This window comes from Corvus brachyrhynchos, unplaced genomic scaffold (assembly GCF_000691975.1).
Source record: "Corvus brachyrhynchos isolate BGI_N302 unplaced genomic scaffold, ASM69197v1 scaffold94, whole genome shotgun sequence".
Lineage (NCBI taxonomy): Eukaryota > Metazoa > Chordata > Aves > Passeriformes > Corvidae > Corvus > Corvus brachyrhynchos.
Window position 1 is genome coordinate 2,188,439 of NW_008238330.1, and position 25,460 is coordinate 2,213,898.

General features: G+C 42.0%; 1 protein-coding gene across 2 annotated transcripts in view; it reads right to left on the reverse strand.

Annotated features, from left to right (window-relative positions):
* LOC103615755 (cytochrome c oxidase assembly factor 1 homolog) overlaps positions 1 to 25,460 on the reverse strand; it is a 52,988-nt gene that overhangs the window by 16,406 nt on the left and 11,122 nt on the right. For both annotated transcript variants that reach the window (XM_017734648.1, XM_017734649.1), the window contains one exon: positions 8,423 to 8,623. The gene's annotated coding sequence lies outside the window, so the exon portion shown is untranslated. The remainder of the gene's footprint in view (positions 1 to 8,422; positions 8,624 to 25,460) is intronic.

Below are 25,460 nucleotides of genomic sequence, written 5' to 3' on the forward strand. Positions count from 1 at the left end.
AGTTTATTTCAAGTACCCATCTCTAAACCCTCCCAGAAAGGCCCCTCCTTCAGAAAAGAAGGACCCTACCCTTCTGAAAGTCAAGTCCCTTTTAAAATATATCAGATCAACGCTTACAGCTCAAGGCTTTAAAGAAAATTAATTACTTTTGAATATCTTGTACACCTGGATTGGTTCCAGAAGTTGGTCCTTGCCCATATGAGCAGAACTGGTTCAGTATCAGCTAAATCTGTTAACACAAATTAGGATCTGGGGAAGAGCTAACCTCAAAGACTCGTGACTTTTTAATAAGCATTGGGGACCAAAAACAGCACAAGACCAACAGGGATTCTGACCTAGAAACATTCTATTATCAGAGAGACTAAAAAGGGAAAAAATAATTATGATGGGAACCATTAAAAATAAAAGAAAGAAAAGAAGTTCCCATAGTACTTGAGGGTTTCTGTTCAGACAGATCCAGCTTGTTAACTTGTGCACAGAGCTGTGCAAGACGGAGAGTGCAAAAGGGCAAAGGAAATGATGGAACCTGCCACACTGCATGTGCAGCATCTGGAGTCAGACCTTTAACTTCATCTGGGGAGTAGCTACCGATTTATTCATCCCCCCTTGGAAAAAGGAAAAGATACACTGGATGCTCACAAGATAGTTGGACATGAATCAGATTGCCTTCCAAAAATTAGTCAGGACAAGAGGAATTTCAGAGAACAGCTGACTGCAATCCCTATTTAACTCCTCAGAATATGTGTGGGAAAGATTTTAAGGAATAAATCTCTCTCTATTTAATAATTTGAATGTTATTTCACTAAATCTTCGGTCCTTCAATAGCTCCTGTTAGGGAAGGCAGGGATTTTTTTTTTTAATTTTGAAGAGCTGGGGCAGAAAAACACAGAACAACTTCACAGGAAGCCAGTGCCAGGTCATGCACTTGATTCCCAGAGACCTGGGCTGTTCCCTGTTCCCTGCCCATTCCCTCTCTTAGGCTAAAACATGCCAGACTAAACAGATTCAGCACAACTCCAGGGCTGTTTCCTACAGCGAACCTACCTTTAGAGATAGGGGGACAAGGTTTCCCTATGAAGCTACAGCACAGGGCTTTGTCCAGCAAGGAGGTGTGACAGTCCAAGAGATGGACAAAAGCACAGACCACACCTTTATGTACTGTTGATGGGTGAGATTTTTCAAAACGTTGTATGCTTTGTGTGTGCTCAACAGGTGATACCTTTACAAGATCACTGTCTTCTAAAAGATCTTTGAAAATTCAGCATTTTCAAGACACATCCTCACTAGTAGCTTTCAGACAGGGCTGCTAACAACATACACTATTTCCTCAGAAAACAGTAATCTTCAAATACTTGTATGTGGGGTTTGTTGATTAAACACTAGATTACCAAGGGCTCAACACAATGAAATTTGGCAAATGTGGCATATGTGAGACACATAGGTGGGCTGTGATCCATTTCTGTTTGTTCATGTTTTGTTTTCCCATCACATGCTACTCAGCTCTGTGGTGGTAGGAATTAGAAAGCATGATGGATACCATCACTTTCATAAAATATTACTCCTAGGGACCTCAGCTTACATAGAAAAAGCTCCTGCTTAGTGTTACATCCAACCTATCCATGAATTTTGCAGTTCAGATGATACCAGCACAAACAAAGCAGAAGAGTGCTTCCAGGTTTCACAAGCAGCTCAGGGACTGACTCACTGTATCACTGTGGCTAAAACTATAAACTTTGGGTGTCTTAATTCACACATGCAAAAATAAGTGACTTAACACTTCCTGGTTCCTACTTTGCTGGAAGATATCAATATTTAATGGCTGCAAAGTGCTCTTACAGCCCAAGATGTAATTTTACTTAGGCATGCAATTGCCCATGTGCAGTATGCACATGTTAAGAGCACGACAATGTATTCCAGACAAAAAAAATAAAGTATTTTGCAGTCTGGCACAGGGCATGTTGTAGGACCAGCAGAATAATTACAGGAGCTGCAGCTGGCACTTATTAGAAAATTAAAGAAGCTGTTAACAAGTCATTAATAATCTGTGACTTCCTGCCTTAATGGTATTCTTCAGTCAACAGGCATGAAGGTGAGGGGGTGGAGGAAACAGTCACACCTTCTTCTAAGCCACTGTTGAAGACTGATACCCTCATTTTTCATCACTTTGTAATCTGCTTGTTTACTTCCCTCCTGGTGTCTCTTCCCACTGGCTCTTCTCTCGCTGCTGACTCTCACACCAAAGGACTGCAAGGCTCATGGCCAGGGAAGCCACCTGCAACAGCCAGTCCCAGGGGAAAGCCAGTCCTCTCTGCAGTGTCCCAGCCTGGTAGCTGTCTCCCTGCTGTTCAGAGCTGCCTGTAAACACCTCTCCGGAGTGTGCACTCCTACTTTTAAATGCTACTTTGTATGTAAGGTATCCCTGTCCATTTACAGCATACTAGGATTTGTTCTCTTGTGTCTTGGTCTTTGCCTCCCTCGTGTAGGCAGATGGCTGGAGGAGGAGGGAAAAGCAACTTGTTTCCCTGCTTCTTCAGACAAACACATGCTCTCCAGAGCAGACAGATGCCTTAAAGTCACATCCAGGGCATCAATTCATCTTTTGGGTTCAGCTGTAGAGTATAAAGCATTTGCTGGCTCTGGTCTAATGCTTTTTGACATTGTCAGGCTCCCTTCAGTGAACTACTGCCTTGTAACCAACTTGACAGCAAGTATTGTTCCACGTTTATTAATACTGTATGTGTTATCTTCGAACTGACAGGTTCCAAGGCCAGGCATCAGCTGCGCTCAGCTCTGACTTAAAAAAAAAAAAAATGCAGACAATAGCACAGACCTCCTGCTGCTAGTAAGTAAATAAATAAATAAAAACATGCCTTCACCATGCTGCTGCCACATGGTTTTATCCTTTCAATCTCAATTATGCAGTAATTTTTTCTTTTACTTGAGGTCTTAAAATCTGAAGCACCAGCTTCCCTGCACCCTCCTCTTTTTGGCTTTTTTTAGGAACGGGCTTTTGTTTTTTTTTTCCCTGAATCTTCTTTCAATTATTCCTTGCTCTCTCATTTGGATGCAAATCTATATTGTAGAAGCTTGAATCTACATAAAAGTTAATTAACTTCAGGAACTGTTTTTCCTCTCCTCTCCTTTCTGTATTTTTTTTTTTACTAAAGTCACTATAATTTTCTATTATTTTTAAAATGTTCAGCTTAACGGGTTATGTTTACTTAGTCAATAAGCTGATGATGCCCATGACAGGACCAGAAGTGTTTGGTTAGCAGCAGGGAGGAAAAAAAATCAATAACTCCAAGCATTTGGCAGCTTTGTGGGCAGGAAATAATTTGTATTCTCTGGTTTAAATCAATGACCTTCTTTTCTTTGCTGTTCCAACAGGAAATTATAAACTCTGTGAACACTAGTTGCATAGTGCCTTCTGCAATACACTTGTATATGCCTGGGAAAAACAGAATGTTAACCCCAGCAGTGCTCCTCTGAGGTCCCCATTAAAGAAACCCAGGCACTTTAGCACAGAGCTTTTCAGCAGGCACTTGTATTTATTAGAAGCAGAAATAGTCTAGAAAAAGATGTGAAAAGAGCTCCTCCTCCACTTTCAACAGCACCACCGCATTTGATAACAGGATTGTCTACTGCAAAGTATGAAAAAATGCCCTCTTTGTAACTTGGCAAGATGTTGTATTTTCAGACAGAAGCTTGCTACTTCTACATTAAAGCTGCATTTGCACTTCTGTGTCTTGCTTGTCAGGGTTACCTTAATGTGCCAGGCATGATTTGAAAGTGCTGCATTTTTGCTTGAACTCAGCATTACAAAGTTTATGTTTTTGAAAGTTTCAGCCTCCTCAGCACTGTCCTTTTGCAATATTCACTTAAGGAAGAAAAAGAAATAGCTACCTTGTCCTGCCATGCTCATGGGAAGCTTTACCAGGAAGGATGTGAACCAAGAGAAGGATCCAGTGTTAAACCTGGCACTGAACTTGCCTTTTAACTTCTTCAGCTGCCCTGCACTGCATTAAGTCTAGTTCAGATACTTTTTAAGATGTAGGAGAGCTGGCATTCAAGAAGACAAGCTAGGCACAGGAGATGGAGGAGGTATGTGACCCTTTTTACCATGTTTCTTCCAGTGTGAACACAGTACAGCCTCAAAGTCTGGGATTCTTGTCTAGGGCCAGAGCTAAGTGTTGCAGCACCAGCAACTGGCACTATAAAACTCCGGGACCTAAGCACCCCTTGATGTGCTTAGCTTCATCCTGTGCAGGAGAATGATATGGTAAATCAGTCTGGAAAATATGATTATAGTCCCAGAAAGTACCAAGGTCTCAGTTGTCTGCACTGAAATTAAACATCATAACATTCAGGCATCCAGGTTTTTTGCTTTGCTTTTGTACGTGACAAGTCCTTTCACAGTAGCTCTCAGCATTCCTCCTATGCTCCCAAAGCCACTGGCACAAAGCTGTAGTCATCAGGTGACACTTGATGTATATTTATGAGTTACATCCCAGTTCCCTCTCTGAGACAATAAGGATGGGAATGTTTCTTGGAGTGATTGAAGTGGAAGTAATATGTAATTCTTGCTCTCTTGCTTTGTTTCGATTAATTTTCCAGATGTAAAGTTGCCTATTCTGACTCTACATTCCACTCCTTCCCACTGCAAACTTTATGTGCTTATTGGGGTCTCTTCCAGAACTCCTGGCTGCTGGAGCACCCTTTGCATTTCTGAAATTTGCTGCTCCTGATTGAAGGGAACCAACTAAGAAAATAAGCTGCCTCCCTTTCTCACGGACAAGAGACCAAAACAGCATCTCAGTATCACAGAAGGGCTGAGGTCAGAAGAGGTGTCTGGAGGTCACTTTCTCCAGTATCCCCACTCAAACATGGTTGCCTACAGGTGGTTGTCTAGGATGATGTCCAGACAACTTTTGAGTATCTCCAAGGATGGAGACTCCACAACCTCTCTGGGCAACCTGTGCCAGCTCTTTGTCAACCTCACAGTGAAAAAAATGTTTCCTGATGTTCAGACTGCATCTCCTGTGTTTCAGCTTGTACCCATCACCTCTGGTCCCATCCCTGGGCACTGCTGGACAGAGCCCGGCTCTGTCTTCTTCACACTCTCCCTTCACATATTTACATACACTGATGAGATCCTGCTTGCACTTCTCTACTCTGAATAGTTCCAGTAAGCAGAGGGATAAAGCAAAGGATGAATTGGGTAGGTATTGCTCAATTCACTTTCTTCTACTGAGATGGTCAAAAGCGAATGTTCCTTTCTTTCCCTGTTGTTTTCCTGCTTTCCCTTCTTCTTCACACATACATCTTCTAAATGTCATGCTGTAACCTTTTTCCATTGAGTACCATGTATCCAGAATCTTTTTACATCACAACAAGAAATGTTTAATCTGGAACGGCATGCAAATAGAATAGCTCATGTGAGAAATATGAACTGGTTTGGTTAGTTTTAGGCTTTGGACTGATTTATGACAGATTTATGCTTCCATGTGAATAAAACATAATCAGAAACTGTGGAGTGATACTGCTGTATACACAAAGAGGAGAGCTGCTCCTGTTACTCATGGGAATGTATAGGCCATAATCTAATTTTTAGAGGTTGTGAAAGGTGTGCTAAGTGACTAATTCATTTCACTAATATCTGACAAGCCACTTTCACAATGAGAAAAATTACCTTCCTAGATAATTCGGTTTTTAACAACTTATAGTTGTTATTCTCCTAAGGGTGCATATTTTCCACTATGCAAAAAACTGGCATGGCATAAAAATGCTGATAGACTAAAAACCTGCATTTAGCTTCAAAACAGAAGTTTGTGGGTTGTTGGCTTTTTAATATGTATAAGCCATGGTCCTTGAGATTTTTGCTCAGAAGATAACCACGTGTTTCATGTGGCTTCTGTTTACAAAAAGGAAAATATATTTTCTGAGGAAAATAAACTAGATTACACTGCAGGAAAAGGAGGTTTGATACTGCAGTGTTCAGGAGTGCTCAGATGGAAATTCAGCTCCAGAACCCTGTACTGAATTTAGGACATGGATTTTCCAATTGTCTCTGTTCTTGCATTGCACTTAAACATACTGCTGTATTCATACTGAATTGAATGTGATTCGCTGTAGAAGTAAAAAGCAAGATTTTCTCTCTTTTTAGTTTAAAACCAGATAATGACTTTGCTGACTTTGGTAGAACAATTCTTGATTTATACCACAATAAGCAGGTGCAAAGTCAGATTAGAGGAATGTATCTCAAAGTGACAGTGTTCAGATGCATATTTAATCTTTGTTAAATGAAGCATTTGCAATAAAATGCACTATTCACTGCTCTTACTGTTCTCTTGGTAAAGGCATTGTGAAACTGTGGTAGTTTATTTTAATCTTTATAAATTTAGTAATGAGGACCCACAGCATCCAAAATGTTACTCTCCTCTTGTGATGCCTCCAGTGTAAATCCAGTCCCAGTTCCAAAATGGCAGAATTGGCTGACAGAGCTAAAATTTACCAGTTTGGTTCCTCTGCTTGAGGCCGGCACAGATGACGAGCAATACTTCTTTGCTGTCCTGGATATTTGGATCCATTAGACACACCCTCAAGTGTCTTATTTGTTCTTTTGCATTTGTATTGGCCATTCCTTTCTAACAGGCCATTCTCCTCCACCCAAGACAAGCAGCTAGGGAAGTAAATGGTTGAAAGGGCTTGGAAGCTCCTATAAGCATGGGATTTTCCCCTGGGCACGTTTTGTCTGGGGTGTTTTATGATGCAGAGTTCTTACTGGAAGAAAGAACTGGCCCTACAATGTCTGGATACTTTGCTGAGAGATGAATACTAGTTAGCATACATAATATCCAGTACTGGTGGGGAACCTAAGAAGAAATCAGCCAGTTATTTTGAGCTTATGCAACAAGCTGAACTCCTCTGACTGTGTTTTTTTCCAAAATCTGCTTGTTAACTATGATGCAGTATGTGCCATTTGTGCTTTAGGTGACTAAGAGTCTAAGCCACTTTATTGGTGAAAGCAACAACTTTCTCATTAAACGTTAATGGCAATGTTTTGATTAGTCCCAGGGTTCTGGTAGGGAGTTAAGTCCTTCCTTCAATAACCAGCAGTTACAGATGCAGCAAGTGTTAATAACCTCATAGGAAGCAAACTAAGCAGGCATGCATTCCATCACCCAGAAAAGGGATCTCATGTAGCTTTTTGAGGGATCATTCACACTTTAAACTAAAAAAGTGTTTAATTTTTAATACGGAGATTTGGGCTGTTTGCAGCACCCAAAGCTGCAGTCCCATCATGTTGTTTCCCATTTCTCTCAGACCTGATGTTTAATGTGCTCCCCGCTATACCATTTAAAAGCTTAAAATGTCATCTGGTTGAGGAGTGCAGAGGTGAAGAAATTAAAACAGGAGCACTTCTAGCAACTGTGCTCAAATACCAAAAAAAATAAACATAAAAAATCATGAAAGATTTTAATAGCTTCATATCTGACATGAGCTTTTCAAGCCACAAATGAATGTCTATAGGGAAACAAGAGTATGCATGTGGGTTATGTGGGAATAGAAAAGGGCTTCATATGCGAGTGTGACATGAGACTTTTATCAAATGTTGGCCTAAAGGCTAACTGGAGCCTGGATTTCATCTCTATGTCAAATGAGAGCAGCCAGCTGCTCTGCTCCTCCTACCACATCACTGTTGCCATCAAGCCTCAGCTGGGGGAAACGTTCTGTTAAATGGAGCCCAGCAAATGACAAGGAAAACCCAAATTGAGGCTTTTGAATGGGTAATACTAGAGATACAGTAACCTTAAGAGATACTTTGGGGATACTGTATTCCAGAAGAAGGGACTGGTTTGGGGTTGGTTTTTTTTGAAAGTTACTTTTGAAAGGTCTCTTTAAGTATACAGTAACCTTTCTGGAGACTGTGTCTTTAGGAATAGAGAGTTGTTACTTTGATGGGTAAGAAGTGAGATCCTTGGATTTTTTACCCCAGTAAAAAAAAAAGTAGACTGCCACTTATTTTCTTAAGTAAACAGTCAGCTTAGATGTCTGCTGCACTTTGCATTTTAGGAAGCAAATTAAAGCTGCACAAAGAAATCTTGAACATTTGTCATGGCCAAGTAGCATGTCTGTGTTTTGCAGTGAGCAGGGCTTTTTCTACTGCAGTTTTCCAGCCTCAGCACTGCTATAACTTAGGAAGCTCTTGAAATGTAGCCCAACTTCAGCACAGCACTAGGGTGTACTAACAAGACATAACTTACTGTAGTTTTAGCACAACAGGGAGAGATCTGGCAATATTAGTGTCCTCTACACAGCATTGTACTCTAGTGATTTTTCCCCTGGCTTCATTTCAAACAGTTGTATGATAGCTGATAACTGTATTTTAAACTCAGTCATGCTTGATGCAGCCTTGACTTACCTTATATGGATGGAAGGTCAGTATCTATGGCTTGATTTTCAGGCAGCTGAGGAAGCAGGGAGTGTTACTCGTCCTGTAAAGCACTCAGCATTAACATCAGGCTTTTTGGTGCCACTCCTCTAAAACTGTGGTTCAAGATTGCTATCACTCAGCCTCAAACTGGATAAAAGGCCCTCCTGACAGCTCTTATCCAGACTCCACCTAAAACAAAAGAGAAAATGTATGAGTGGGTATGTATCAGAGACAGGGGAAGAATATTCAAACATTCCTAAGGCTCCAACATGGTCACTCAACCTCCCATTCAAAGACATCTAGCACTGTCAGTCCTACCACCTTAGTTTTCCTTATAACCAATTTATAGTAAAGAGAGAAGTTGGGACATGTTGACATGAAAGCAGTGCCATCAAAAACCTTAAGGATCTCCTGCAGCCTTCTCCAGCCTTATTCATAGAAACCTTATGAAAATAACCACACACTCTTTTGCATTAAACTATGCCTGCTGGCTGCCTGAACAGTGCTAACAGTATTTGTAAAATGGAGGTAACAGACCATGTATGTCAGCCCCATAACTAAATAGAATTTTTGTAACAGACATTCCACCTATACAGTTCTTCCTCTGTAATGATGAAAAAATCCACAGTAGTCCATGAGCTGGGACTTCTTGTTTGGCAGTTTATCCAACTTTTATGAACTAACCTACCTGAAAATGGCACTTCTAATGGCACATTGAGTGTATCAGTCTCTGCACATGCATTATTTTGCTCTATAATTACCAGGAAGAACAAAGTAGAGGAACCAGTGATTTTTAAGATGAAACACTCCAGTCTGCAACCAAGACCTTTAAATTTGTAAGCTGTGTGAGAAATGGAATAAGATCACCTGACATACTCCAGGTCTGGCCCTTTTGGAGTCTCCAAGGCTGTCAGAGAGCATAGTTCCCTGCAGCCTTTCCCCTGAAGAGAAGATCCAGATGTTCTCCAGTATTCAGCCATGTGCTGCCACAAAATTCTAATATTTTCATTATCTCAAAGACCCTGTGTGTCTTTGTCAAGTCAGTTAAAACAGAGAGGGAGGTTCCCAAATTTTATATATACAGACGTAGACACGTGCAGAACACACGGGTTGAGAACAGTCATTTATGTAGGCAACCAGGCTGAAATATGAACAAGTCAATCAATAAAAAGTTGGGCAATTCTCAAGACAGCTGTTAAAAAGCTTGATAAACATCGGCAGAAGTCCATGAATGGGACTGAGCACTTGCTACAGAACTGTGTACCATGGCATCCCAACAGCAGCCTCTTGAGTACTGCCAGCCTGCAGGAGTTAATCTTACAGTATCACCAAGAACAGCCTCAACAGAAAGGAGTTTCATTCAGTGGTCACTCAGCCTTAATTAAAAGGACACTTTTCAATTAAACTTCAATGACATCTTCTGAAAAGAAGTTTTACACCTACTATATTTCTTTTGGACAAAACAGTCTGCTCAGCTGTATTCCCAGCTGTACACTTCGCTTCTCCCAGCTTGCTGGCATCCACAGCTATTTAGAAAGAAACTTAGTTATGTCAACTGCTAGGATTTTCTACAGTACATATTACATCACCTTTCCTGAGAAACTTGTCTGAGCAAGTTTTCTTACTTTCTTGTTTCATAATGTCCTTCACATTCCTCTTTCAATATTTGTTGTCCTCTCTGTGGAAGCTCAGTTGCTGGCATTTTAAGGAAAGGTTACATAGCAAAAGGCTCACTAATAGAGTTTTTTTCTCCCTACCCCATACTCCTGGAGAGAAACTCTCTGTATGTGGCACCTTAAGAGAAAGATTTAGAGAAATGTTTTCCTTGAGAAAAACCTACAGTATTCACTGCAAGTTTCAGAACAAGAAAATAAATTTGGAGCATAAATTACCTTGGCCATTTTAATTCTAAAGGTGAAGAAATATGGAGGAGAAAGAACAAGAAACAAAACAAAATAAGGACACCAAATTATGCTGTGGTGCCAAGTAAAAAGCCAGATCCCTAAATTTTATCCTAATCCCTGATAAAATATCACCCAAATATCACCCAAAGGGTGACTGTGCCTCTGACCAATTTGCTCTTGTGCCTCTGCTTACTTCTTGTTGAGTCTTGGTCCTTATGAAACAGCCTTGGAAATCAACAGTCATAGATCTTTCAAAATGCCTTCTACATACATATGTACCAATCGAAGTGTGGTCTGGAGACAGCTGAAGATGTTAGGAACCTGCTCAATTCAGGTCCAAAGCCTTCAAAGTAGGCAAGGTAAGAACAAAGAAGGTCAAGTGTGGGGACAAGATTTGGAATAAGCTGGGAATGAAGCATAGGAAAACAGAAAAGATAGACATTTCCAGCCTGAGGTGTATAAACGTGGGTGGCTTAATGCACATGCTCACTAGTGGGAATACATGCACACACACGTGTGAGCTGGCTGCTTGCTGTTTATCGGTGCAGGCTCTTGCACAGTCCTTCCTTGCAGCACGGGGTGTGTGCAGCAGACACATACAGCCTGTTGTAGTGCTTCAGCTCAAAAACATGGCAAGGATGCTTATTTTGGCTACTGCTAAGTGGCTGAACATGAAGTTGAGTGGTATCTTTTATTCAAATGCAGCTCTTTCTTCTAAAAACAGTGGCTCCCACATGATCTTCTTGAATAATTTGAGTTTTTCTATATAAACAATGGAGAAGGAAATCTAATTTCCAGTCTAGGAAAGGAAACACAGCTAAGTGAACACTGTTAGCAAGGGCACGCATATTATCTCTGCCTGTTTGATAACCCACTGAGTTGAACAAAATCTTTTCATTAGCTGCAGTAGTCTTTATTACACTCCATTTGAATGATCTGTTTAGGATTAAACATTTCTTGAAAGACACACTGCTTTTAATACCAAAGTATTTTCCATTCCATTTGCTTCATTTTAGCAAAATGCTGAATGATCTGAATGATCTGTATCATGTTTAACATGAAGTATAACTGAAGCACCCTGTATCCTGCAGAAGTGCTTTCTGGACTTGCGTTTTTTAAGAGATCTCTGAAAAATCAACATTAAAAAAAAAGCAAGCTATTTTGAGCAAGCAGGCATAAATTTAGTACAAATAGGCCCTCATCTTTACTGGAAAACCTTTAAAGAGGTCATAAAAACAAACAAACAAACAAAACAATTCAAAACCACTGTGCTTCAACAGCAAAATCATCTAAAAATTAGCTTAATCCTTTTAGGATCAGGAGTCTGGACAGATCACTAAAGCAATGGATAATAAAATAGCCAAGCACTGGTAGCCACTTAATGTATCAGCATGCTGATGGTACATAAACCATGCTAAAAGAACAGGAAAATTATTAAAGCAGAAGACAATACTTCATTTACTGTTCTGGAATTACTGCTTAGGAAGTCACTGATACACATTTATAATGAATACTAGAAGTGAGCGCAGGCAGAAACTTGCCTGTTACCCAAATGAGTATGACTAGTGCTGAATGAGTCTCTTACTAATCTTTCTTAGAGCCTGAACTTCACTTCCAGAAAGGCAAGATTATTTGGGAGGTTCCATTTTTCCACTTAAATGCGGAATCAGACACAGTGAGCTCTTCCAAGAGCTCTTTGGGTTTTGGTTTCTTCTGAGCCAAAACAGTATCAAAGAGTAACAAAGCCCAAAGCACCTGCTTCAAACTTGATTAGCCAACCTCACAGTTGAATGTTGGATTGGGAATTTTATTCTCTTTTCTGGAAGAAAGAAAAGAAGATGGCAAAAAAAAAATAAGGAAAACTAGTCCAAAGCAGTATTCTGTTCTTGTTCCAGCTGATCTGTTTAGGATTTTGTCACTGCCTTTGCTAGACCAGGAAAGATTTTTGTGTGCAAAAAACTGCACCCCTCTCATGGTACGGTGGGACCCTCTGCCCCTTTTTACAGAAATCACTCATGAGACTGCAAGTGCTTTCCCACTTTTCCTGTCTCAGGAGTCTCAGGTGAAGAGGCAGCTGCATCATGCCAACCTATTGGGAAACATTAGACATGAGGTGTGTCTTCCAAAAGGTCTGAATCAGGATTGCAATGCCCAAGTCAGATGCCTAAAGTAGGGAGGCAATCTCAATCAAGACTACCCTTTCCCCTTCCTGAAATGCTGAAGTTGCTGATTTTCCCAACTGCCTTTTCAGTTGCTAAGGATTTCTGTTAGAAAGGGGCGATACAGCAACTTAACTTTTAAAGCACTGAAAAATGCTTCAATGAGAGATTCAGCTAATGCTACTGAGGAGCATTTCTGTCACATACAGAAGCCCTGTGTAGGATGGACTGCTGTCACAGGTAAATCCAGCTGGGTTAGTAACAGACTGGAAGCTGTGGCTTCCACAGAGAAAAGGCAGACTCATGACAAATGAAGGGACGTGACATAGGAAGGGAACTTATTACTACAATTTGCCCTCTCCCATTCCATTTTTACCCCTTCCTCCCTTCATGTTTTATTTCTTGTCCTCCCACTCTTTTGCAAAAATCCAAAATGGTCATGTTATAGCTACAGACCATGTCAAAGATTTGTCTCCTCTCTCTGAGTTAACCATTCCCAGCAAGCTTTCTGTGGTGATGAGTCAGTAGCACAAAAAAATGACAGATTAGAGGCGATACTTATTTTCCTCTGCTTTTTTTTTAAGCATGGCTGTCTCCTCCATCTGAAAGAATGGAGAAAGGGGTAATCAAATGCACTGTAGCTGGGAGCTCTAAGAATAATGTCTCCAAACTCTGCAGCTTCCAGTAAAAAGCCTTGTAGTTTTTGTATCCTTTTTGCCGTATGTTTACTCAGCAACACTGTTTTAGAAGTTGCAACATTCATCTTTAAACATTAATTACCAAGGCATGATTGCTCCAAAAAACCCACTGCCTGAGGCCAGGGCCTAGGAAGTGGAAAATGTAATTTTAGAAAGCGATGAGAACAAATGCTGAGCCTTTTAATTGCAGGTTGGTACAAATGACTAACAGTAAAGCAAAGCTCATTTTGAATGAATTTGTTGTTCTGCATGTCAAATTCAAAACTTAGCAGTGAGTAGCCTGGGGTTTGTTCTTTCCCCCTACTCTCTTTGCAAAAATCAGAGAAACTGATGAATTTTGAAGTACTTTTCTAAAAATTCAGTTAAAATTATTTACAAGAGAGGAAGGAAGGAAGGAAGGAAGGAAGGAAGGAAGGAAGGAAGGAAGGAAGGAAGGAAGGAAGGAAGGAAGGAAGGAAGGAAGGAAGGAAGGAAGGAAGAAAGAAAGGAAGGAAGGAAGGAAGGAAGGAAGGAAGGAAGGAAGGAAGGAAGGAAGGAAGGAAGGAAGGAAGGAAGGAAGGAAGGAAGGAAGGAAGGAAGGAAGGAAGGAAGGAAGGAAGGAAGGAAGGAAGGAAGGAAGGAAGGAAAGAAAGAAGGAAGGAAGGAAGGAAGGAAGAAAGAAGAAAAGAAAAGAAAAGAAAAGAAAAGAAAAGAAAAGAAAAGAAAAGAAAAGAAAAGAAAAGAAAAGAAAAGAAAAGAAAAGAAAAGAAAAAAGAAAAGAAAAGAGACTAAATGATGCATGCAAGGCCAGGCAACAGTTCTAACAGTCATTGGACAATTACTGTGCTCTTTTGGAGCTTCATTTCAGGGTGAAGCGTACAGCGATTCTCAGCATCTATCTCCATCTCCCTCTGTTCTGCTGAAATTTACCTGGAATCACCAACAGTATAACAGTGGATCGGGCCTGCTTCATCACGTGTGGCAACACAAGATTAAATGCTGCTGTGACTCAACATTGCCACATCCGATGTCCCAGCCTGATGCCAACAGAACCACTGCAATAGCAATGGCATCTTCATCTCCACCCTTCTGGCCTTGCTGCTGGCAGAATGGGGACAGCCCTGTGTGAGCACCTTTGCAGGGCATCAGGGGCACTTCTTCTCACACAAAGGTAGAGAACTTGTTCATTCCAGCCCCACATTGCCACACCTGGGAAAACACATCTGATGGGAGATGTGACTCAGGGCCTTACGGGTCTGAGGCTGGTTCCCTGCATGACCATAGGACAGACCATACAAGTAGGATCTGTGATGGCCCTAAAGTTGCATTTATGCACCAAAGTCTGGAGGCCAAAGAGACTAAAAATTGTGATACTCATCTTTTCTATTGCTCATGTTCACTGGAAAACTCCAGTTCTGCTTCTGGGAGTTCTTGGAAGCACTTCTGGCCTCATAGCACTGAACAGCTTGTGCCTGCCTCCTTGGGATTGAGAGATGTCATGCCACTTCACTACCACAAGGGCCTTAACCAAGGGCCTTGCCACCAAGGTACACCAAAAATCTGCCTAACCCCTCATGTTTAATCCAGAGGAGCAGAGAGAAAGTGTTCGTGATGATGGTCTGTGTGGCCCACCTCCTCTCCCACTTGCTCGTAACAGTTCTGTACTGAAAGCTTTCCCCCTGTGACCTGGGAGATATGGTTTCAACACACTCTGAGTACATTCTCTTGCACCCTTCTGTCAAATGGGGAATAAAAGACATCCTTTACCTCATGGCTATTCTCACTGGGCCTGTACTGCAGACCCTTTCTCACAGGCCAGTTTTTGCAGGATGGCTCATGACCACACTGTTAAGAGTTTGGTTCCTACAGAGTGGGCTGGCTGCAGCCACGCTGCACAGTGCTCAGCTCACATCTCTTTTCATGACCCTGTAGCTAACAGTCAGTATTTCCTGCTCATGGGCTTGGTGGGCTTTTCCAGTTCAAATTATGAAGAGTACTAACAGGTGTATGCTGCAGGCCATCACAGCAGTACTGTGTCAAAAAACTATAATGCCAGGAAAAAAAATGTTGTGCTCTAGAAATGGGTGAGGGCACAAATTATGCTATTGCCTAACCTTGAATAATGATGAAGCACTGCCCTTGCTGAAGGAAACACATTTGGTATCTTCCACATTTGGTATCTTCCATCCTATCTGTTTGAAGCAAACCTTGGAGTGCTCTACACAGCTGACAACACTCACATTTCCCATTGGGGATACCAATGGATTTGTTCCAGAAGAGTGCTCTGACAATGATGCGTGTCTGGCATACTGACCATGGGTAGTATGAATGACCAGGAAACCCATTGCTGGAGAAGAACAGCAGTGTGCCAAGTTCAGCCACAGCATTTCTAAGCAATAGCTGCTCTACTTTGATGGAGTCCATGAAGTTCAGGAGAGGTCTCTCATTCTACTCAGCCAGAGCACCAAGCAGAACATCAAAACCACTTGAAACACAGTGCTGTACAGCAGCCCTCAATTGGTGTGGAAATTGGTGAGTAAGTAATGATGACACCCATTTTCCACTGCTCTCTCCCACTTTCAGATAATCCAGGCGAGTCCTACATTTGTAGGGTGATGTCCAGAAGCGTGCAGGAGAACACCAGGGTTGCATTATCTCCCATCCTCCCCTCCTTTCCCAGAAATCCAGAAGCCAGTTTCAGCTCTTTTATCACAGTTATGACCAGGAGACTGAGATGAGTCTCCTGTGGCTCTGCCCTTTTGAATGCCACTGCTGCTCTATGGAAACCCAGCTGCCACTATGTTTTCCTGACCACCTCTAAAATGATTGTCAAGGACAGAAAATATTAATTAAATTTTAATTAATAAATTGAATACTGTGGGGTTAATTATAGCTATTTAGAGGGAGTGTATGGGATTTGGAGGGCCTACCTTCTGGTGTTTTTGCACAAAGTGTTGCCTCTTCCTCTAAGCTCTAATTAGCTAGCTTTTTTCTTTTTAATAGCCAGCTTTCAAATGACTGCTCAGTAGCTCCCATTTTGTTCCTCATCAGCAGTCCTCCAGCACAGCTGCTACAGAAGGAAAGCAGCCCTGCAGTTTGCCTTGAAGGGAGCAGGTGATAAAGAATCTATCAGAAGTGGTGCAAACCAACAACATGAATTTAAAAAAAAAAAAAAAAGGAAAAAAATTTAAAAAAAAAAAAAGGAAGAAAAAAACAACCGAGAGGCCCAGCCCCTAAACTATGTCAAGCAAGGAAACTATATAAGAAACAAAGGACATGGGAAGAAATAAGAAGGAACTGCAACATCTGAAGCTGCTGCAAGGTCAAAAATGTTCTCTCTGTATGGAGCCCTCTTGTCCAGCTGCATATTCTGCCTTCCTGCACATGCACAATGCCAAAAGCCATCAACAGCAGATAAGCACCTGGGAAAAAGCAATCTGTTCCAGCACAAAGTCAACTGTGAAAGTTGAAATAATTTCTCCTCTGGTCCTTATTTTCAACCTACATATTTCCTCCCTAGTGGTAAAACCTTTTTAAAATTTAAATGAACCTAATTACCTGTACTTCTAGCTACTCAGTTTATACCTATAAAGAAAAAGGGTCCTTTCAGGACACTGTTAAAGTAAAGGCACACAGTAACACACTGTGCCCAGATATGAGGAGTTTACTCCAGACAGCTTTTCAATCTCATGCCACTAGATGAAAACTAATAGTGCCTAAGAACCAGCACAGAAGAGAGCTTTGGAAGTTTGGGAATATTTTGGACATTGTTTTGTTGGGTTTTTTTGCAAAAGTGACCAACATGATCCGTAGGCAGCCCACTGCTTTTCCTCAAGTATCTGCTCCTGCCTGCTAAGTGTTCACAACTGAACGGCTGCCATGGAGGGAGCAGAGGGCAGTGGCTGGAAGATGAGGGCTGGCACAGGCACCGCAACCGGTAGCTGGCCTGGTGCCTGCCTTCTTCCTACCACAGCAGTTGGCTCCAAGTGGTAGGCATAGGAGACTGGTTTGGGCTCCTGCTGAGGTGAGACACAGTGAAGAAAAGAGGGAAGAAAACATGTTGCGTTTTTTTTCCTTTTATAACCAAGAGCCATAATGCTAGTAAGAAAAAGTGGGAATAGACTGGCCAACATGGAGAGCAGGATATCTCCAAAATTTCACATGGAACCCTGTGGTTTCTGAGGTTGGAAAACCATTGCCTAAATTAAGAAAGCTATCTTCCATCTCAAGAAAGGAAACATAATAGCCAGAATCACTCTTGCAGAAAAGCCTAACTCATCTGACTCCTCAAGCGTGCTCGAAAATTTTGTCTACTCTCCTTTGCAGCAAAACAGTTTCACTGCCCAGGGATGCTGAGCTGAGAGCCCTCCAGCACCAAGGCGTCTCCTCACCTCATGCTTTGCCTGAAAGTGTTGGATCACAGTGCAAAACCCCTGCTCCAGGTCTACCTTTTACATTCACAAAGATTTCACCAAAACAGAGAAAATAAAGTACCGTCTCTTCTTCTAGTATTTGGAGTTGTGATACCTGAGAAATGCTTGCCAGCATGTGTAATAACACGTCTGTTGCAAGACATTGTTTTAAAAAAAAGCAACCCTGCACGGTGTCTTCAGACAGGCTTTTCTCCACTTCAACAGCAAAACTAATTCTGTAATGAGGAGCTAAAGATCCTGCAGCTTCAAGCTTCTGCTCCCGCCGGGACTTAGCTGCTTATTCAAAGTCCCAAGATCCCAGTCACACCGATGACTGGTCATCCCCCAAGCCTGTTACCCGTGGCTCAGAGGCCTGGAGCCAGGCAATGAGAGCACCGGCTTAGTTACAAGCTTAAAAGGCTGAGAGCCTTTAAGGAGGCTGAGAACCCGGATTAGCGAGGGTGTTTCCAAGCGGGGCGGCGGTGCCCGCCTGACTGGGCCGGACAAGCAAGAGCTGACGGCAGACTCAGGCTGCCGGTGCCACCTTCCGGACACACGCGTTATTCACCTTCCCCTTCGGAGGGAAGAACGCTAAGGAAGGTGGCTTCATTTCACTCCCTAGTCCTGCTTTTTTGGGGTTCCTCCCCGCCTCCCTTTTAATCCATCATCATGTAGCACATAACTGAAGGGGGAGCAGCCCCAGCAGGGTGGCGGCAGCAGAATCCAAGACGGCTGCACAGTGCATCCCGCCTCCTGTGGAAAAGTAGGTACCACAAGCTCACAAAGTGTTCCCTGCCTTTAGCATTTCGTCTTCTTCAAGCATTTCCGTGAAACAGCCAAGCCTGGCAGAAGTAGCCACAAGACTCGTTTAAGAAACACCTGTGCATTTTAGGGATGAAAAGCAGGGGTGTGCAAGGGCACCCCGGTTAATGCCGAAGTGCCTTCTCAGGGGCTCACAGAGTATTTATTTGAGCAAGGACCAGCCAGTGGAGAGGGGTCTGACTCGCCTTGGTGGCCGATTAGCTTTAGTGGCCACGTAAGAGTGCAGATAAAATGAAATCTTGCCATTTATGCCAACAGCAGTTGTGTTCTCACAGAGAATTGTGCTCTTATAACATCCAAAACACAAACTGTTGCATGTGGCTATACCACAGGCATTTCTGAGAGCAAGGCTAAGGTTAGAGAGGCCACCTCATTCTGAAAAAATCCAAAATTATATCTCTCATGTACAGCAGCTGCAGTTCTTTCTATTTCTTACTGCTGCAGAGTGGGACTTGACCACTGTCTTCCAAGTGGCAAATGGGATACATACACCCAACACAGACCTCAAAACTGGCTTGCAGAGTAAACTTGGGAGCAACTTTTAGTGCACAGAAGATGTCTCGAAGGAATGGTTTAAAGAGCACAATAAGGAATGGCAGGCTGGAAAAAAGCTGTGAGGTTGGAAAAAAAAGTCTGAACTGGTAGAAAGCAAAGAGGAGCTAAAAGGAAGAGCTATGGGGACAGTCAGGAAGCAGGCAGCAATGAAAACCTGCAGGCTGCAGAGTGCAGTGCTGCAGGGCTCTACACTGAAGACTTGTTCTTTTTCCCCAAACTAAGGTGGAACTTAAGAAATATGGACTTTGAAGCTGTCAAATGCTTGCAGCAGCTGCAAGCATGCAGCATGTAAAACAAAGGGCCTCAATTTAATGGCAGCTTTTTTAGGGATTACCATAACACGAGACAGTGGCAATAGAGGCAATGGGCCTTATGAAATGTTCACGTAATAAACTGTGGTCTGCAATGGGAACTTGGATGATCTAAGTATTATACAAATGCTGCTGTACTTCTATACTGCAAATGACACTTGTTTCCATTTCAGAGGACAGGGCTCAGCAGTGATGTGGAGTCAGGCTGAAGGACCCATAAAGCAAACGTGCAGCAACAGTAAGGCAATATATTTATTTCAGGATGTAATATTTTTTAATAGCATTTATTCTTAAATATGCACATAGCTATATGATAAATACCAGCTGTGTGGCAATTAAAGCCACACTGCAGCTTTGATATTGCCATGTTGCTGTTATGCAACCTAGTTTCAGATGCTGACCCATCCCGAGTTGCCAGTTTTTACAGGTGGACTCTACCTGAGTTTAGCTGCTGCACAGCAGCCCCAAATATATGTACTGTTACTGCTTGTTTGTGCAATGGCTTCATTCAATTTCTTTTAATGTAGACTTATTAAATGTAACAATAAGCTTTCTTCCACAACAGTAAAATCAGAGTAACTGATGATAACAGCAGTTTACTCATGTGAAGGCATCTAATTCCTACTGCTCTTAAGTCTTAGTTCCCATAGCCCTCCAGGACATGGAAGGATATGGACAAATCCCACCTGAATTAAGTTTCAGCATGTTCTGGGAGTCTGAGCCTGGCAGAAAGGGATTTATAGATGCACTTCTCTCTAGGACTGCTATATACTGTTGTATGACTTATAACAAAAGGGGTCACTGAAGTACTTCTACTCTCACTGAGCACCATCTCTATTTACAGATTTTATAATTTCTTGTCTGTATTGACTTTAAAAGCATCTTTAGCATGCAAGCAGCTATTTAATGCGTTTTGACCCCAAAGCAGGGAATTTGTACTAGTATTCCCACTAGAATGTTCGTCCTTTCGTGTCCATGCATTAGGGCTCTGTTTAAAATCTGTCCGTGTCCCTAATCTCCCTGGGGAGCTTTCCCTGAATATTCAATGCTAGTCCACAGTCTGTAACAAAAGAGGGAGGGAAAAAAAAAAAATAGAGACAGAGAACAGTGTTTATGCATAAAGTTCAAGAGCCTTTTCACATAAAAAACATATGCACACACAAAAGCACCTCAACTACAGAGCCTGGCATTTCCACAGCAAAGACCTGACAGTGTGTGCAGTTTTTCAAGTTAACTAATTTACAATAAGGGCATCAGACATCTGAGCTCCAGATGCACTCATTCGGGCAGCCAAGGCCATAAATAAAATAGGAAAGAATACTCTTACCCTACCATAAGGTTTATAGAGATGTGTTGAAAGCTTAGCAGATGGGTTTTGCTGTCTCAGCTTTTACCTGCGTAACAAAGTAACTCATAAAGCTGCTTACTGGCTTCTTCAATTCAAGACCTTTGCATTTGCTCTCATATGCTCCCATGAAGATACGGCTAATTTAAACAACCAGCAAAATCCTGCTCCTCAGGGAAGCTGATGGCAAAACTCCCACTGGCTCCAGCAGGCTCTGGGTGTTGCTCAACATAAATGCAATTGGATGAACTTGGTCAATAGCATAACCAACACTCAACTGAATTTGTATTCTTCAATCTACAGATTTGCCACCCTAATGCCACCCCTGGTTCTGCTCTCGTCCCATGGTTCTATGGAAGAACAAAACCAGTGACACAGCTACTGTCACAAAAACTGGGGTTGCTACAGCCTCAGCCCAGGCTGACAACCAGCTCTCTCCCATGGAGAGGGGAGAAACCCTCTCTTGAATTAGGACAAGATATCAAAACGTTTTGTCATATCACTTTGTTTTGCTCAATCTACATGCTATTCTAACAGAGCAGAAAACTGGAATCACAAATCTGAAACACTGCATATCAGATAGCAAACATTTCTGAGTTTCAAAAAAGTTTGCCAGTTGAGAAATGAGTGTTTTCCCCCACATAGAGACATCATCATCATCATCATCACTCAGTCTAGCTTTCATAAACATCTGAGCACTCTTTTTGAAGCCAGTGTGCTGTTTGGGCAGACAGCATGGAAATTTTACAGTCCTTTCATCCCTGATACCTGCACTTAATGCTCACTGTTAATAATGGGATAGACACAGAGATGAACATACATGTGTATACAGACATGCTAAGAGAAGAAAACATTTCTGACATGTTCTTATAAGGGTATTAAATTGGTGAAGGCAGATTTCTGAGCTCAGCACATGCTAGAAGTGCATCCTCAAAACTGTATATTTGGCTGACTTTAGGAAAAATTATGCACTGTGAGCAACTGTGAACATCTGAGGATGGGACAATGACAGGGAGAGGAATACCCAGTCCGGGACCAAAGCCTGCATCAGGAGGAAGCAACAGGGGCAACTCCAGGGATGGGAGGTAGAACAGGCAGTACAGGGAACAGGCACCAAGGAAGTTGCTGGACTAATGCATGGCTTATCCACGGTTGGATACATCCTTCCAGAACTCTCCTTACAGCACTTTACTCAAGCAGCTCTTGCAAACTGGGCTCTGCTTGTCTCTCCGTGCCTTGGCTCAGTCCCTCCCCACAGTCCTCATCCCCACCTGCTCTCAGGACCACTCACACACAGTGCACCCTGATTCCAGTCACAGAACTGCTTTATAATACAGCTCAGGGAAAGATGGAGGAAGAAGAGAACAAACATAACTGATGACTGATGACTCAGACTAACTAGACAATGTGCTTAAAGCAAGTTTGTTTCACCAATGGCAGTGCTTTGCAGTTTGCTTTACCCCCTCCAGACTAGGTCATCCCAATTCCTTTTCTCCATTTAATGGTGACATAAATAAGTGGCCAGGAAGAAGCTGTCTCACCTATCATAAAAACACAGTACGCAGTAATCATAGGAGGATACTGTTCAAGACAAAGCCATGAGCTCTGCATTTAAGAATCCGCTGGTCTGTAATTCTGAAGAACACATTTATTAGCAAAATCCTGTTTTTATAAGCTGCAAATCAAGACACAGCTTCCTTTAGCACCAGATTTATGAATCATGAGTCCTGTAGTGCATGAGACTTTGCTTTAGAAATAAAATTGCTTGCTCAACTGCAGAACACTTCAGTTCAGTCTTCTTTTTCTATAACTACTGCTTAGTCTCAAACCAGAACAAAACAGCTCTGTAATTACACATGCACTTAAAGTCCTCTTAGTATCTACCAGATTCAGTATAAAGGCATAACGATGAGTTTCTAAGTCTGACATCTGCTCGATTAGCAGCATTTTCAATATCTGGCTACTTTGCAACACTTAGCAGCTAAGCTGAGCAGGTCTAGCACACAGTTAGACATGTGGATTTTTTGGGGTTTGGGAGGGGGGAGGGGTGGGCGGTGCTAGAGGTTTCCCAGATATCCCTTATTTCAAAGCAGGAAAAAAACAACAATGGCCAGCTCTGTACCAAACCACAGGTCAACAGATTTCAATGGTCAAGGTTAAAATTGGCCTCCAGCTAGCTGCACAGACTTATCCCACAGGTATTAAACAGGAAACTTTTAAACCTTAAAAATAGTTACAGTTATGTGACTTATCCTTTTAAAAATATTTTTATCATGTACATGAAGACTAGAAGCTTTCCTCCTTTGAAATGTTTGTGTTTGACACTTTCTCTAAAGCACAGCAAGTCTGTGTTTTTCTCTGTTGCACAGGCTGTGGGTTTTGTTTTGCTATTCTTTTTTCTTTCACAAATCAAGCTGTCAGCAGCACGGGAAGTAATTCCGTAACTGGGACACGTAAGAGCTCTGTTCTGAGACTGCATCGCTGCCCCCAGTAAAGTCACCCTTGGAAACAAGAGCACTTGAGAATATCTTAGCACACAATGAAATGTTTTTTGCTATGGTTTATTTAGCTGAAAAGGAAAAACATAATTCAAGGGGAAAACACCAGCACTTAGAGATACTAAAAGTATGTGGGCTCTGCTGAGCTTCCTGCTACTGCAGGACACAACCTCTAAAGAACACTGTGTTTGAATATTCACTTCTGTGGGGACAATGCTTTTGGGCCGGGAGATAAACCTAGTTTTCTTGGACTGATATGAAAACTAAACAATAATATATGCTCCTCTCCTACTACACAAACACTCTCAAAACTAAGGGAGTCCAGCCCAATACCAAAGGGTCATGCTGTGCACAGCTGATTGCTACACGAATTGCTTTAGCCTGCTATTAACTTCTTCCTCTGCTCCTTACTCACTGCCTTGTATTATGGCTCCTAGGTGTTCTCTCCACATGTCCAGACTTCATCCCCAGCAGATCCATCCCATTTGTCCCCAGATTCCACATCTAGCCACCACATCCCCTCGATCTCCTGCGGGGCCCTGGAGCCTATCTCCACCATCAGATGCACCGTGCTTAACCAGCCCAGCCATGTAATTAGTAGCGCAGCTGCACAGCCGCCAACCTGCCAGCGCACATGTGGCAGACCACTTCTTGGCAACTATTAATCACATATTGCATAAGAAACAGCCCCTTAATGCAGGCGAGTCTTTCCACTCCCGAATCATGTAAAAGACATAAAAGCTTTTGGCCATGCAGAAAAGTGAACAAAATGAGTGGTAATTAACTCTCATGACTACAAAGGCTAACAACTTCGGCACTTACAAAGGGGATCAGAGGCAGCTGAGCTGAGAAAGAACTGTAGCAGAACAAGTATTTGCCTGGGAGCAAACACTGCCTGAGTGCTTATTTTAGAATGAATAGTCATGTTAGTTAACTAGAGCTAACTACTGAACAAATAGCTCACGTTACAGCATACCGAGGTACACTAAATGCATCCTTTGATGTACTAACTGACAACCTACTGCAGAGTTCTTTTTTTCAGAAATTAAAAAAACCCCCACAATTTATCCTTCGGAGCTGATTCTGGGTTTTCGCACAGTCTTTTCACAGATTAATGGAAACGAACCTAAAATGGACTTAATCATTGCAGCATGAGATATTTACATTCAGCAAGAGCATGTGGTTTGCAAAGAAAAAAAAAAGAGGAACCAAACTAAGTTTTTCTGTAAATCAACACATGTGACTATTCCTGACTATCTCAGGATGGGCAAGTTTTGGTGCACTACATGTCCTTGGTGTTTCTGACCTTTTAGCACAACTGCAGCCTCTAAGCACCAGGATTTGGTCTGCTGTTCAGCAGCATACTATGCAGCCTGACACACCCTTCATGCCACTTACTTAAAATACCAGTGTGGACAACGAATATGACTCCCATGGTTTTCAAGAAGTAGGGGAAGAGAGCTGGGATTTGGGGAGTAATTTCCAAGGCAGCCAATATTCATCCTGAAATAAGTAAAATGTGTTCTGATCATTACCATGAAAGTAAACACATCTCATCTGGAAACACGTAAATTCAGGAGTAAAAGTTTCTTTTTTATATGAACTACTTCACACTGGTGATAAACTTAAGGGATTTGACAGGGATTAAAGATTCACTTGTCAGCTGCTATGTCCTTTAATTAGCTTCCTAACATCCATACTGACTGAAGCAGCATGTTCTCAATTTAGCAAATCAGGCGTCTCTGTCCAGGTTTCACTGTAGCTCTGAAGTCCTGAAAAAGAGTATTAAACACAGTGATTCTTCTGCCCCCTAGTAGACATAATCTACTATATAAAATTTCTTCCATCCCAGCTTTTGTGAAATGGACAACAAAAGTATTAACCTAATTTCCAGAAGTTGCATGAAGTGTGTGTGGCTCTTCATGATCTTTTGAGGAGAAATTCACACACCAAACCCTCATGTTGTGCTCTGCTATGACCTGCTCTTGTATCTCCTATTTCACTTCAGGTCCGCAGCAAACTTCACCACATACAATCACTCACAACTTCACATCCATACCACAGTTAGGTATGGATGGCCTTGTTTGAAAAGCACTTGACAGGACATAGGGGTTCTCTGCCACAGACAATTCAGACCCCAACTGTTTAATCCAGCAAAAACTTCCTCACCCCTGTTTTGCACTCCCACCTGTAATGCAGAGATGATAAAATTCTTCAACCTTTTCAGCTAAATATTCTTCTACTTTTTAAATAGTACACTCCTTAGGACAGAGGGTCAAACACATACTTACCCAGAACCAAGCACAAATCACTCTTTAATTTAACTCTTTGGGATCTCTAGGT